A 16,562-nucleotide genomic window follows, 5' to 3' on the forward strand; every position below is an offset into this window, starting at 1 on the left:
CGGCTGTTATTTATCTGTCTAAAGTAATACTGATACTGTTACCCTTTCTGTTACTTTAATTAACGATTCCCTTGAAATTACAATGCAGTTACATACGGCTGTTATTTATCTGTCTAAAGTAATACTGATACTGTTACCCTTTCTTTTACTTTAATTAACGATTCCCTTGAAATTACAAGGCGGTTACATACGGCTGTTATTTATCTGTCTAAAGTAATACTGATACTGTTACCCTTTCTTTTACTTTAATTAACGATTCCCTTGAAATTACAAGGCAGTTACATACGGCTGTTATTTATCTGTCTAAAGTAATACTGATACTGTTACCCTTTCTTTTACTTTAATTAACGATTTCCTTGAAATTACAAGGCTGTTACACACGGCTGTTATTTATCTGTCTAAAGTAATACTGATACTGTTACCCTTTCTTTTACTTTAATTAACGATTCCCTTGAAATTACAAGGCAGTTACATACGGCTGTTATTTATCTGTCTAAAGTAATACTGATACTGTTACCCTTTCTGTTACTTTAATTAACGATTCCCTTGAAATTACAAGGCAGTTACATACGGCTGTTATTTATCTGTCTAAAGTAATACTGATACTGTTACCCTTTCTGTTACTTTAATTAACGATTCCCTTGAAATTACAAGGCAGTTACATACGGCTGTTATTTAATGAAATCAATGTGTTAGGCTCAGATAGGCTGTTTACTGGCCCTTGTCGCCCTAAAACTGTAAAACCAACCAACCGACCTGTCGTAATGAACGAATGGCACACATGCGTAACTGTGGTTATGGCTTTCTCAAAGAATAAGATATATACCTACTCTATATTTAGATGTTCGCTACGATTAATGTGTCGTCCAACGCTCCCTCGACTCTCATGCCAAGTCGTACAGTCTTTGTTTGGGCATTTCCCGCATGCGCTGAGAACAAAAACAAGCGTAGTGGGTACATCTATTATTAATGTCAGTAAAACAATCACACGGTCGGCTCATAATTTAAGGCATCTTTGTCTCTTTGCAATGTTCACTCAGTGTAACGAGAAGGTTTGAATGACTGGTAGTCAGGCATCGTGGTAATCGTGCTCTGCCTTCAGCGTGAATAGAGCTCTACACAAAAGGCATCAACGTCGCGTTCAGCACTCTCCTGTCCCCGGAGAGTGATAACCAGTGGCCATTGTCTATGGTTAGTCACTCTTGAAATGAGCATAATGACGTCGAAGTAGTACCTACGTCAATTGTTTAGCCGTCAACTACGGCTAGTTTGCTGAACAATCACCAACACCAAAGGGTCTGGTGAAAATCCAGGAAAGGTGCATGCGAAAAGTAGCAAAAGTCCTGTAGGTCCCCATGGTCCCTTGTAGGTCGATCCATATCCCGTTCTTACACTGTATTGTCCTCTTAATGATATCGTTTTACAAAGTCATGCTTGTTTACCTTGGATGTGCAGTCATATCATCACGATATGATTGAAATATTGCCGACGTAGTGATAAATTCTAACTCACTCATTCACTGTTTAAAACGTTGCAGATGTTGAGTACAGGCTTGGATTGGTCAATGTCCCACTCAGCAGCTTTACCAGCATGAACCTTGTGATTATAAACGATTATGACATGATTGTAAACGATTATGGCATGATTGTAAACGATTATAACATGATTGTAAACGATTATAACATGATTGTAAACGATTATGACCTGATTGTAAACGATTATGACATGATTGTAAACGATTATGACCTCATTATAAACGATTATGACATGATTGTAAACGATTATGACCTGATTGTAAACGATTATGACCTGATTGTAAACGATTATGACATGATTGTAAACGATTATGACATGATAGCAATGAAAAGCATTTAGAATAAATATAACACGAAACTGTTAATTTTCTAATTCCTTTGTGTAAACAATTATGTGAGAATCTTCGTTAGAGATAAAGGCTGCGATTCCCTTCAAATCTTCCAAATGTCCAACTTTGGTACTTTTACTGGAGAGATGTGAAAAGTGTCATGTATCGTCTTACCAAACATACTTGACACGATAAGGTCAGTAGCTCTCCATTGGGAGATTCTTTGCCTCGTGCTTGGTTTGATAAATAGATGAAGATGACATTTTTCACTAATAAAAATGCTGATTCTTTCGATAAAGATCCACTTCCATCTCCGACCTAACATGTGATTCCAATGTTATCGAATGCAGTGATAACAATCGGAACAAAGACACACTAGTTGACTCAATGTACAACATGGAACGTTCGCGAGGGTTCATGAATGCAAATGGTGGCACGCATGTTTTCAATCGAACATGTACAGGAACGGTTTATCTGCACATACGACGCCATTGCCAAAGATATTGCTAAGTCCATGTCTTCATAACATGCCGGATGTAATCAACTCAAATTTCCCACTTGCAGCTCCATAAATTCCGTAACATTCCAAGTACCAGTTTCTGACTTGGGCGAAGAAGAGTAGTCTCCCATTGAGAGTGAACATCGCCTCAGCAATGTCACATGCAAGCATACAGGTTGCATCTTACTACACACACTCAATAATTTTGGCTCCGGTCGACGGAAGAACATTGAACGTAAATTGGTACACAAGTACAGATCCCCAGTGTGTAGCGATATCGACAACAATCTGCCGATGACGACAACCACCAAACGATAACGATGTCGTGAAACTCACAAATATGTTAATGCTTGCAAGAATCAAAATCCCCCATATTTACATGGCACCTTTATCGAGTGTTTAATCCATTTTTAGTGATTTTGTCTGGTTTGCAGTTTCACTACTACCTTGGTGACGCGAACATGTGGCAGAAACATTTTTTGTGGAGGATCACCTTGGGGATGAGTGGTGATAAGGAAGGTAAGAGACGTCTCTCATTTATAAACGTTATGTTGTACATTACTGCGCAGCTACGAAGAGAAAATATAAAATTTGAATCTATTCTACCACAAAATGATGCGATTGTATGGTGCGTAAAACAGAGTATTGTGCTCGCCTCTGTCAGATACCATTCAACTGGTTTGGTAATCTCTGTGAGTCAACCAAGTCACTGAGCCTGACCGCCCAACCTCGTTAGTATTCTCATACGACAAGCATGGATTACTGAAGATCACATCTAACCCGGATCTTTACGGGTCCTATATTGATTATGTATCATGTTCACTTGGAACTGGTATGGTTAACAGTTACTGTCATCTATATTGAGTATGTGTAATATTATCTTGGCATTGCCATCGCCATCGCCATCGCCTTGATATGGACACCACTTATTGTGATGGAGCTGTCTATTTATACTGATTATATATAATATGCTTTTGTCATCGTCCTCGACACCAGCATGAGGCAGAAACAGTACATTAAATATGCAAAAGGTGTGTTATATGAGCTCAGTACTGTATGAGAACAGCTGTACTTGTACCATTCACAAAATGTCTTTCCTTTACTTTAAGAATAATACAAACAGAATAGTTTACCATGGTGCGTTCCAGCCACAATTAATAGTGAATGGTTTAGGACTGGCTGGTTTGTTCTTTCACGCAGCACTCAGCATTCATGCGATGACATGTGTCAGTTATGTCAACCACCTTCATCCCGTTAATCGCCTATTCCAAGTCTGGGTTACTGAAAACCATAGCTACCCATGATCTTCACGGGTAGTGAGTGAATGACATTGCACTCAGCAATATCCCAGCTATATGGGGGTGGTCTGTAAATAATCGTGTCTGGCCCGGAAAATCCCGTGGTCAACAACATGAGCATCGATCTGCGCCATTGGGAACTGATGACATGTGTCAATCAAGTCAGCGAGCCTTACCACCCGATCCCGTTAATCGAATCTTACGACATGAATAGTCGCCTTTTATAGCAAGCATGGGTTGGTGAAGGCCTATTATACCCCGGGATCTTCACGGGTCTCTTCACGGGTAATTCGTAAAGCTTATATAATTACGCATGGTGCGTTCTCATGGTGCGACTTGCAGTAACAACGTGCAGCATGCAAGACAGTTGATACGTGAGAATAACAAAGTCGTAAGAATTTGAAATTTCATACAACTAGTCGCTGCTAAGTTGGAAGACATAGGATTGGTCTACTTTCTACAAGGCGCAAGTTCTCCTCAGATCAAATCGCTCAGATCTGTGTCCACCTCGGTGTGTGAGTGAGTTTAGATTTAAAGTCGCATTGAAAATATTTCAGCCATATCGTGAATGAAACAAAATGTCAAAATTTGACTCGTCCATACGGAGAAAAGTCTTCACTGACCTTGGAAGTCAAGCTCTCTAAAAAGCAAAGTTCCCCCTAAAACTCTCGACAAAGATTTCTTCATTTTTGGTGACTGTTACGCGTGAACTGTCATTAAACCCACCGCTTCTTTTCCATTGAACGAACCCATGTTGTCGAGTCGTACATTGGAATCTCGCGATATACGAGTTGCATGCGACACAGGTACCAGCGTCGTTGGGATCAGTGCTGTTACTAGAACTTTTATGCTACACGTTGTCACTGCAAGTTGTACAGCGATGTAGCACTTAACAAAGACAATAGTGGTGGGAAATGGTTGAAACTTCGCAATTGGCGATTACTTCATCACAAAAGAACAACCATAAAAAATGAATAGCATAAGTTTTCAGATTTTCCTATCCAGGTTGTTATTGCAGATATGTACAACATGATGCAACGTACTTCTTTAAACTCATGAGCAATATATCATGAACATAAACTTCCGGGAGTCTTCAAGAAATATTTAGTCGGGTTTTTTCAGTGAGTGAATTGAGTTTTCTAAGAATTATACACGTTTCCAGAAACTGACAACTTCGAAGATACGTTCTAGTGTTCCAAGGACTAAAACAGCAGTTCCAAAATCGCTCGTGTTCGATCATGAGAAAATGTGATCGATTGCTTGTACATTTAGTCACTGCGACCAATCTTCGATTATTTCAGTTAATCAGAACACCACCACTACAAGACATGTCCAGTAGGAATATACGCTGTTCACATGGTCATCGCACCACGTGTTAGTTTCAGGATTGTTTGAAAATTGTTGTTCTGTAAGTATTTCGACTCTTAGAATGGAATCTTTACTTTAGTTATTGACTAAAATCAGGATGGGTGTATATCTTGAACTTCGCAAAACCTCAATTTTGAAAAAAATATGAAAACCTCATTTAACTTCTTGGAGCGTCATTTGCAGGAGACTTTTCAGCGCTTTGGTCAGATTCGTACAAACATCTATCTGTAGATAAGTCAAGATGTTATTTCCATGGATATGTACGAAAGAAGATAAAATAAATAACATTAAATTACGTCTCACCCGTGGACAAGAATATTCTCCCTTGATCATAAATCATGTTTATTTTCTAATTCAGGAAAATAGAAATTCGTGACAGTTATTACAGCAAATGATTCAACCTGATTTCCCAATGGGCAAAAAAACCTTAATAATGTAGGGGAAATACAAACATGAAAAGGTCTCTCTCTTGACATTACAAAATTGACAACAATTTGAATGTTTACGAATGTTTAACCGAGTTAAAGTGTCTCCTGTATGAGAAAACAATTTGGCGTATGTGGAAAGAAACCATTTTCCTTGGTTACGCCTAAACACAACAATTAGCGTACCTACAAGCATCACACCGATTCCTTGGGTTTTTTGGTTTATTGGTTTGAAGTAACATTCTCTTGTAGCCCTTTAATGTATAATGTCATTGTTTCGTTTAGTAAATGAACATTCACAGTTAATTCAAGTAACCCAATGACACTACATGTTTTATTAGGAATGAAGATGTAAATGTATTTGTTTGTTTGTTTGTTGTTTAATGAAGCTTTCCAGCTACAAGACTGCGGTGTGTTTATAAACGAGCCTGGACCAGACTATCCAATGTATGGTATCAGTGGCATCGGTCCACGCAGCTGGGATACCTGTGTCAACTCAGTCAGTGATCCTGACCACCCGATTCAGTTAGTTGGCTCTTACAATAACCCTAGTTTGCTGAAGACGAATTTTAACCCGGATATTAAAGTCCGCCTGGTTCAAGACGGATCGACTAATTGCACTATAACCCCAAACCTAATAAACAGGGCATACTCTATGACTCATAATCAAAACATCGGACCGACTCTGTGAGCTTTTTGCAGAAGTTATGCCCTAAATATAGCAAAATAGTTTCTTCTACAAACTATCATTAAAATATTCACATAGTTCACTGTTTGTTACGAGATACGAATGCAGAGAGAGGGACAGCCAGGTGTGCGAGGAGCACGTGCACAAGCGTTGACAAAGTTATTGATTCTTTGACCCGTGCCGTCTCCTCCCTTTCTCGCACACCTGACTCTTCCATTCTTTGCCCTACTTCCTTGTAACAAATAGTCAAGAAATGGTAAATTGTGAAAAGGTGTTGATAACGTACATATTATCTACCAGAAGTTGTACTCTGCAACGCAATCGTTCAATATATGACTGATAGCAGAGAAACACCAACATCATCACTAGACCCTGTTACAAATAGGACAAGGTACTGGATAGACCGTATGAACAATGTTGATATCAATCACAATTCAGTCTTATGTTTCAGGGATAACTGTGTCTGATTATAATCACTCGTGACGATCATTTGTTCAGCATTTTATGATTTACACACTGTAATGTTAGCTGGCAAGGCTGGCTGACTTGGTGGACATATGTGTCACTACACCTACTGCACGGATTGATGCTAATGATGTTGATCACTGGATTGTCTGGCCAAACCTTGATTATTTATAGACCCTCATCAGTAGTTTATAGGGTGGTGGTACGAGTAAAGTCCCCTCTAGGGTATGTTACAGAGTTAATTTCAGGCCAATAGGTATGAAATTAGATGCAACAATGATGGCAGAACGACCCGGCGTGTTCACCCATTTTTTAAAAAAAGAATTGTTCTGGATGTTTAGTTTCTTATTGTAAATAATTTAGTTTCAGATCATGTCTGTTCCTTGGGACCTGCACCATCCGTAATGACATGTCACTACAAAAAGGCCTATGGAATATGTATTGTTCGCAAAGGAGTTTTTTCAATGATATGGAGCTGATCGCACTTAGATAAACGTTTGTCTAATTGATGGACTGTGATAGCATTCAACAAAGGTGAGATCCGCTCCGAATCGTTGCAAATACGTACACTAGGGAAAAGCTAAGACGTGTGACAGACCATGCAAGACCAAGTATTGCAGCACACACATGATGTCTGTCCAAAGGGGCATGGTGAACTACTCATGTTCCGTATGTGGTACTGGAGTGAAATGTCACTACGGATTGTGCAAATCCTACAGAGCAGGCGTGGTCTTAAAGTGAGTGAGTGAGTTAATATTTAATGTCACATCGGCAATATCTCAGCCATATCGTGACGAGAACATTTAATACTGAAATGAAATATATATCTATTATAAAACCTGTCAACGAAGGACAGTAAAACAACTGGAATATCACAGATGAGAATATAAAACTAGTAACTATACCTAAAACAATTTGTCTATAGAGGACAATACAAGATAAAAATGGGCTATAGATCGCTAACAACTGAAGGTAGATCACCATACTAAGGACCATGGGGACTCACAGTACCTTTGCTACCTGCATGGACCCTAGCTGGATTTACATCATCCCCTCAGCCGTCAGCAATGTGGGAAATCTAGCCATGCAAATAAGAAGACACTTATGCTACGATTAAAAACGTGGAAAGTTTGAATTTACTTTGAATGTTTGTGGACTTACGTACCCTCTCGGGAGGACAATGGTTTTACAGTACTTCAACCCCCTTTGAAGATACAGCCACTAACAAGCACAGTTATGAATTTAAACTTCCAATAATAAAATATTTATCTATTTACAATTCAGTCAATAAATCTAATTCTTTTAAAAATGCAATGATTAAATGAGAGCTTGTGTTATTAAAAAGATCCTTCAGAGTTCTTGAATTAAAATACTGTTCCCTTGTATGGATATGCTTCACTGTGATTCTTCCATCACAAGGGATACAAAACGGAGGATCTTCACCTTTGAGCAAATATTTATATGTATATCTTGTGTGGCCAATGCGACATCGTCGCATGATGACCTCCTCAAATCTGCACTGGCAACCCAAGTAGGTGTAGCCAATATACGGTTTTATTTCATGTAATTTATTGATACCTACTTGAGTGTCCCACTTCTTCTGCATCAGATCACGGATATATGTTCTAATGCAAGCTTTGTAATCTGAATATGGAAGAAGAAGTGGTGTCACAGATTTGTTGAGTGCTGCTTTGGCAGCAAGATCGGCCATCACATTCCCAGAAATGCCGACGTGGCTGGGTAACCAACAAAAGACGATGTCGTATTGGCCAGTAGCAAGAGTATTATACAGTTCAATAATTTCAATTAAAAGTGGATGTTTACAAGAAATATTTTTTATAGCCTGAAGACAAGAAAGAGAGTCGGAATATATTATATACTGTTTACGTTTCGGGTGTCTTTGAATATATTTAAGAGCTGTTAATATGGCGTTAGCTTCTGCTGTAAAAATAGAACTATTGTCTGGTAATCTAGAAGATATTGTTCTGGATCCAATGACAGTGGCACAAGCCACAGCGCCACCGTCCTTGAACCCATCTGTCAATAAGGATTTGTAATTGCTATATTTATGTTTCAGTTGATGATATTCTTGTTTATACTGTAATTCATTAGTTTCTAATTTTTTAAATTTCGTTAATGTTGGGTCAACTTGTGGCCTAACCAACTGCCAAGGAGGAGAAGAAAGAAGACGGGAAGGAGCTATAAGTGGTTTTATTCTTAAACCAAGAGGCGGAACAAGAGAAGATTTCTTATTGTATAAATCCTCATACAGGGACTTGAAAACACAGTTATATGCAGGGTTTGACTCATTTGAATATAGTTTTGTTACATATTGTAAAGCTAATTTTATACGTCGCTGCTCTAGAGATGGTTCATCAACCTCGACATACAGGCTGTCAACAGGTGAAGTTCTAAAGGAGCCAAGACAAAGTCTTAGACCTTGATGATGGACTGAATCTAATAGCTTTCAGCTGCTTTTGCAAGTTCCACCATAGACGATGGAACCATAATCAAGTTTAGAACGCACGAGAGATCGATATAGATGGAGAAGGGTAGCTTGATCCCCTCCCCATTTAGAATTTGAAACCACTTTCAACAAGTCAAGTGCTTTCAGGCATTTAGTTTTAAGTGATTTAATATGTGGTAAAAACGTTAAATGTGAATCAAAGATTAGACCTAAGAACTTTGCTTCCTTCACAACTTTAATGGACGTCCCATCTAGAGACAGTTCAGGGTCTTTATGTGGTTTGTATTTACGACAAAAATGTATGCAGTTAGTTTTCGATTTAGAAAATTTAAAGCCGTTTTCAAGACACCATTTATCTATTTTGTTTAAACACAACTGTAATTGTCGTTCAATGGTATGTATATTTTTACCACGACAAGAAATATTAAAATCATCCACAAATAACGATCCATCAATTGAATCGTTTAAAGCTTTAGATAAAGTGTTGATCTTGATGCTAAAAAGAGTGACAGACAAAATACCGCCTTGTGGAACACCCTGATCCTGATTGTAATGATCAGACAGGGTAGAACCCACGCGGACCTGGAATTGTCTGTTATTTAAAAACTTGGCTATAAATTCAGGCAAACGACCTCGCAATCCGAAGTCATGTAAATCTCTTAAAATGCCAAGTAGTGTCATATGCTTTTTCAAGATAAAAAAATATAGACACAGCGTGTTGTTTATTAATTAGTGCGTTTTTAACAAATGATTCCAGTCGCACGAGGTGATCAACAGTACTTCTGTTTTTACGGAAACCACACTGTATACCTGTGATAAGGTTATTTGTTTCCAAGTACCAAACAAGTCGATTATTTATCATGCGTTCCATGGTCTTGCACACACAGCTAGTTAATGAAATCGGACGATAATTGGATGGATCCGAATGATCACGTCCAGGTTTAGGTATTGGTACTACTATGGCGTCACGCCATGACGGAGGAAAGTTACCCGATGTCCAAATATCATCAAAAATATTTAGGAGAGTTTCTAGGCAGGATTCTGGTAAGTGCTTCAGGAGCTGATAATGTATGTTATCAGCTCCTGTAGTAGTGTCATGAGCTTGATCAAGGGCAGTATGGAGTTCATGAATAGAAAAGGTTTCATTATAATCTTCCCCATTATCAGAATTGAAATTAATAGTTTTCTTTTCTTGTTGTTTTTGATACTGCTGGAATTTAGGTAAATAATTAGAAGAGGAAGAGTGTTTAGCAAAGGTTTCGCCCAGTTTATTTGCAATATCTGATTTATCCATACGTAACTGATCTCCATGTTTAAAATGATGGACAGTAGATTTAGTGCCTTTACCTTTAATTTTTTGGACCATGTTCCATACCTTGGACATGGGTGTCCGAGAATTTATTTTAGATACATAATTTTGCCAAGATTGGCGTTTGTTCTGTTTAAAAGTACGCCGTGCTTTAGCATTTAAAATTTTAAATTTATTTAAATTATGCACAATAGGATGGCGACGGAAATAATGTTCTGCTTCTTTCCTTGCCTTCCAAGATTGTTTGCAGTCATCGTTGAACCATGGTTTTCGAATATGTGGAACTGCAGAGGACGTTGGTATACACTCATCAGCTATAGAATTCAATGCATCAGAAAAGCATTTAATAGCATCAGGAACGTCAATAAACCGTTCGGGTTTAAGTTTTTCAGCACACAGTGTTTCATATATAGCCCAGTTAGCCTTTTTAAAATTCTGCCTTGATGATGGAGGAACATCAGATGGAGTTACAGATTTTAGTATAGTAGGAAAATGGTCACTTCCACAGAGGTCATTGTGGACTGACCATTCAAATTCATTTAGTAGTTCTGAATTTGTAAGTGACAAGTCGAGAGCAGAATAAGTTCCTGTACCAGGGTGTAAATATGTGTTTGAGCCATCATTATATAAGCATAAATCGTTATCTGAAAAGAACTCTTCTAATAGTTTACCTTTAGTATTCGTAGTTGTACCGCCCCAGAGTGGGTTATGGCCATTCAAATCTCCCATAATAATACACGGTTTGGGGAGTTGATCGTATAGGGTTTGAAGGTCAGTCTTCTGAAGAGCTGTAGACGGTGAGACATACAAAGAACATAATGTAAGGGTAACATGTAAAGTGAGTCGGACGGCAACTGCTTGAAGATTAGTAGTGAGTGTAATTGGGCTATGGATAACATTCTGTTTGACTAGGATTGAAGATCCTCCAGTGGCCCTGTCACCCGGAGGTGAGAAACAATTATAAGCATTGAAATGACGTAGCTCAAAAAGATCTGTCTGCTTTAAATAAGCCTCCTGCAGACAGACTGCTGGCGGCGTACAATCCTGGACCAATAACTGTAACTCATTATAATTATGCCTTAGTCCTCTGCAATTCCACTGTACAATATTGTGAGAGTAAACTATGTTATTGGGGATCTACCCCGTACCTTTTTGGTGGGCGACAAGCTGTGTGCCCTAAAATGGACAATTTTCGGACACGTCCATGTCTTCAAGTGATCCATGTTTGTTGTAAAGTTTAATCTTATTTTCGGACCCTTTTTGGGGTCTGCCACTTTGTTTTTGGGAAGAATCCGGCTTATGCTTACCTTTGCCTTTAGCAGTTTGTTGCATGTTACACAACAATTGAGACCTTGTGGTAGACTGAGATGACAAATTTTGATCACGATCTGGCTCTGGCTAATTTTGAGACGTGCCAGGAAGTGGCTCAGCAGTTTGTGTAGATATTGCAGGTGCAAAAGTCTGTGGGGAATCAGTGTTCACCCACGTCAAATCTGTTTGACAGCCTGAAGTTGATCTGGTGGCTTTATTCGTCGCCTCAGATAATGTCTTAGTTTTTGAAGCATATGTTTCTGTTAATTCAGATCTCTGGACAAGCTGTTTTGCTTCTGAAAAACTAATATTTTGAGTAAATTTCAGTTTGTTGATCTCCATCTGCTGCTTCCATATTGGACACTCTTTTGAATAAGAGGAACGGTCTCCTGAACAGTTAGTGCATTTCTTATAACTACTGTCACAATCTTCTGTTGTGTGTGTCTTCTCACCACAGTGAGCACACACAACAGACAATGTGCAAGTATTGACGCCATGCCCATACTTATGACACATGAAACATCTCAGTGGATTCGGAATATATGTTTCCACTTTGATATGACAGTAACCAGCCTTTATCGATTTAGGAGCAGTCGGAGTAGAGAAAGAAAACAAATAGGTGTTTGTTTGTTGGATCTCATTGTGTTTACGGGTAGTGAAACGTTTTACATACAACACACCTTGTTCCTTCATCTCTGAGGCAATATCAATTTCCAGCATATCAGCAAAAAGGCGGTCTCGGTCTCTCACTATGCCTTTGCTGGTGTTAAGCGTTCGGTGGGCAGAGACTGATACGGGAATGCCAACAAAAGATTTAGTTGACAGGAGGTTATTTGCCTGTTGTCTCTTACTACATTCAATAAGAAGTGAATTGTACGCAAACGTCTAACATTTTTAACATCTCCTGCTATGCCTTGTACGCCTTTTGAAACAGCAAAAGGGTTCAGCTTCAAAGGAGTCTTGTCAACAGTCTCAAGTACTACAAAACGTGGCCAATAGTCAATAGATGTGGACGGTCTTTGTTCATTAACATCAGGATCCATGTCAAGAGGACGTTTTTTCTTGGTCATGGGGGTTTCGTAAGCCATAGTTAGTGTTTTAAGGTTCATCATCCGAGCTCCCCACCCACCACGGAGTATCACAAGGACAATGCTAAAAACAAGTGGGTCTCCAACTTGCAGCACCAAGGATACTCGGATGATATACTCCAGCAGAAAACTTATAAATAGCTAATCCACCAGATTGGCCTATGAGCCACCGCCTTCTGACATGACTCTAGGCAAAGAGCAAAACATCATATTACAAATCATTGACATTTGATATGAATAAATGTACCAAGTCCAAATGTTAAACATTTTCAAATTAAATTTGTGGAGTAACGTACAAGTCCATACACAGGGCTTGGCGTGACCAGCCGATTGATAGAATCGGGCCGAATCTACCACCCGTCTAGGTGAAATAAGGCCCAAAGTGGTGTGTTGAGCAACAGGAACATGGTTGAGGCTCCTACTGCCCTCAACCACCAGACTACCGTCCTCCACCGACACGGGACGCAACCCACGGCAAACAGGTTGCCCAATTCGGGTGCTCCTTGCAACCAGCAATGGGGTGCTATGGACCTAGTTGACCCGGGTCCACATGGGGGTTTGAACGGCTCTTGGCGTTACCCAGCACCCACCACGAGGAGGTGGCCGTTCATGGGTGCCCGTGGTCTTAAAAACGTTAGGAAAAAAGATTATCTCAATGAACGTAACTGACTAAAAAAAGACACAGAACCTATCTGCCATCATTGTCGTATCTAATTTAATACCTGTAAGACTGGGATTAACCCTGTAGCATACCTTAGAGGGGACTGAACCCGTACCCCCACCCGGAATACTACTCCACCACATAGCTAAAATATTTCTGAGCGTGGAAGAACGGAATGAAAATCCCAAACAAACATTTGCTAAGAGTGTTAGATTTTAAAATGTCCTCAGCATGCTTCCCTGAAAAGTTTCAAAATATTTACAATAGTTTCCACTCGATTATTTCCAGACTGCAATCATACAATTAGGATATTCATGAGTCTGGAGGTAAACAGCTAACAAGCTAAATATTGTATGATGAAAACTAACAGAGCAGTTCAGAGCAAAAAAGCATTGCGACATCCGTCTTTGCGCTTGCCCCTGGCTAGGATAAAATCGTCTTCGTTAGGTTCAATAAATACTGCACGCTCATGGGTTAGTCATAAACAAGTCAACTCTCTTATGCGTACTACAATAACATACCCAGTCTATCTGACTGCTCTGAACAGCTCTGTTGATAATTTAGATGTGGGCTTAGCAACATACACAAGGCGAGTGTTACTGTAAAAGCACAACTTTCTTTCCGCTTTTGGCTAACGACGGTTGTCGGAAATGACGGAAATGATTTTTGCACTCTCATGCTTGGCAGCATCTGTGTAATACCTTGCTATGTAATTATCGTAATCACCCCTCAAGATCCAGTCTTCAGCCATCCGGCCCAGGATTAGTGTGCGAAGTAGCCACTGGCTCACACGTCTGTGGCAAGTTCAGACGGACCAGTGAATGTCCATTTACTGGCCTGACTGACTGGTGAATTTTCATTCGGTAATTTTGTAAATGGTCACATTAGCAGCTTTATGATGAAAGCCGTGTCTATATTGAAATTTCTGGGTAGGGAACTAGTTTGTGGGCTAAAAGCTTTCAGGCATAGCAAGTCAGACTGCATGGAACAATTCGGAAACGGGTCTTCAGCAATCCGGGTTAGAATTGGGTCTTCAGCAATCCGGGTTAGAATTGGGTCTTCAGCAGTCCGAGTAAGAATTGGTCGTCAGCAGTCCGAGTAAGAATTGGTCGTCAGCAGTCCAGGTTAGAATTGGGTCTTCAGCAATCCGGGTTAGAATTGGTCGTCAGCAGTCCGAGTAAGAATTGGTCGTCAGCAGTCCAGGTTAGAATTGGGTCTTCAGCAATCCGGGTTAGAATTGGTCCATGCTTTTTTGTTGCAAGATGCGACGAACAAGATCAAGTGGTCAGCTTCACTAATTTGATTGACCCTCATGTCATAGTAACCCTGTTGCGTGGATTAATGCTGATGATGTTGCTCAATGGATTGTCTGGTCCAGACTCAATCGAATACAGACCGCAGCCATATGGCTTTCACGTTGAAGAGTGCGGCGTCGAACAACTACCAAACAAACGTTTCCAATCTTAATCGATTACAGGAAATATGAATCAATACAAAGCTGCTGAATAAGTTTCAAAGTTGAGCTATTGTGTTATTGAGGAGGTTTGACAAGGGAGTCTCCGTGTAGCATCGTGGATAAAATGTCTAGAGACGACAGCAAAACTGTCCATTATGTCAACACGCCTTATGCCATGACACTTCATATATTAATGAAAGTAACGAAAATGTTCATGATCCTGAACAGACCAAGGTCCCCTATGCTTTTTGTACTCCAGATATGTGGTACAATATATTATCCTTTTCCGTCAACCTTTAGGCATCTGAAACAGTGCGGAGAAGGAGACACACAAACCCAGCAGCTGTGATCTTACAAGATGGTTTATTGACATCAGTGAGGCATGAGACGTCATCTTTCTAACACTCAGCTTTTCTCTAGAATGCATGTGTGTTAGTTATCTAGAGATGTAAACGAACGTACTGGCTACGTACGTCAGCTTTCCAACACTCAGCGTTCCTTTTCTATTGAATCTTTATGTTCTTCAGAAATGAAAACAAAAGTGCTGACTATCTCAACACGTCTTAAGTCATAACACACAACACTTGTATTCATGCAAGCAAAGGAAAGTGTCTTAATATGTATGTTTTTCATTCTCAAGAGATATGGCACAATACATAATTCTTTTCATTCAGTTTCTTCGGGTCTAACACAGTGCATAGAGGTAACTCTAGCTTTACATGATTGAAAGTTGAGGTCCCTAGACATCTCCTCAGTGTTGGTGAGAATTGAAAACACTGCAAAAGATGGTTGTGATTTTTTAGGGGACTGTTGTCGTCTAACGAGATGTTTTATTGACAGCAATGAGACATAAGAGATTCCATCAACTTTCCAGTAATCAGTTTTTCTATCGAGTAATACCCTATTAGTTCCAGCCTTAACACGTCTGCTCTCTACACTTACCATGCTTCCATATAAATTAATATGCTCTTTCTTTAATGATTTCAGAGTGCGTCATGCGAATCTTGTCTATTGTTGTTTGATCAACCTTTCAGTATGGAAGACTACAGCAACGATTTTACGGTAACAGCTGTACAGTATTTCCAGACGCATCGGATGCAAACATGCTAGACGCAGTTCGATTTTGTTTAAATTTATATTTTATATCTGTTTGAAGTTTCTGTTGTTTAACACCACACGCAGCAATATTCCAGCTCTACACAATGTATCTCTGTATATACGTGAGTCTGGAGAGACAATCCAGTGAGTAATGGCATGAACATCGATCTACGCAGGTCGGATGAAATGTGTCAACCACATCCACGAGCGTGACCACCCGGTCCCTTTAGTCGTCTCTTACACGCGTGACTTTCTAAAGACCAATTCTATCCCGGTCCTAAGAAGCTCGCCAGTTGACAGTTTATATGGGGAGGCTGGTGAGCTCCATTTAAAACATTGCCGTCTCATATCAGTGAGTGAGTGAGTTTATATATTCCAGCTATATGGCGGCGGTCTGTAACCAGACAATCCAGTGATCAACAACATGAGCACCGATCTGCGCATTTGGGAACCGATGTCAACCAAGTCAGCGAGCCTGACCACCCGGTCCTCTATGGCAAGTCTTGCTGAAGGACCTTCACGGGTCCGTCTTATATCAGGGTTCTTAGTATCGTGAATTACATCT

The 16,562-nt window shown here is 39.7% G+C and overlaps 1 pseudogene; it reads right to left on the reverse strand.

Moving 5' to 3' along the window:
* LOC137280851 (uncharacterized) overlaps positions 1-16,562 on the reverse strand; it is a 539,924-nt pseudogene that overhangs the window by 25,182 nt on the left and 498,180 nt on the right.

Source organism: Haliotis asinina, chromosome 4, assembly GCF_037392515.1.
Source record: "Haliotis asinina isolate JCU_RB_2024 chromosome 4, JCU_Hal_asi_v2, whole genome shotgun sequence".
In the NCBI taxonomy this organism is placed as follows: domain Eukaryota; kingdom Metazoa; phylum Mollusca; class Gastropoda; order Lepetellida; family Haliotidae; genus Haliotis; species Haliotis asinina.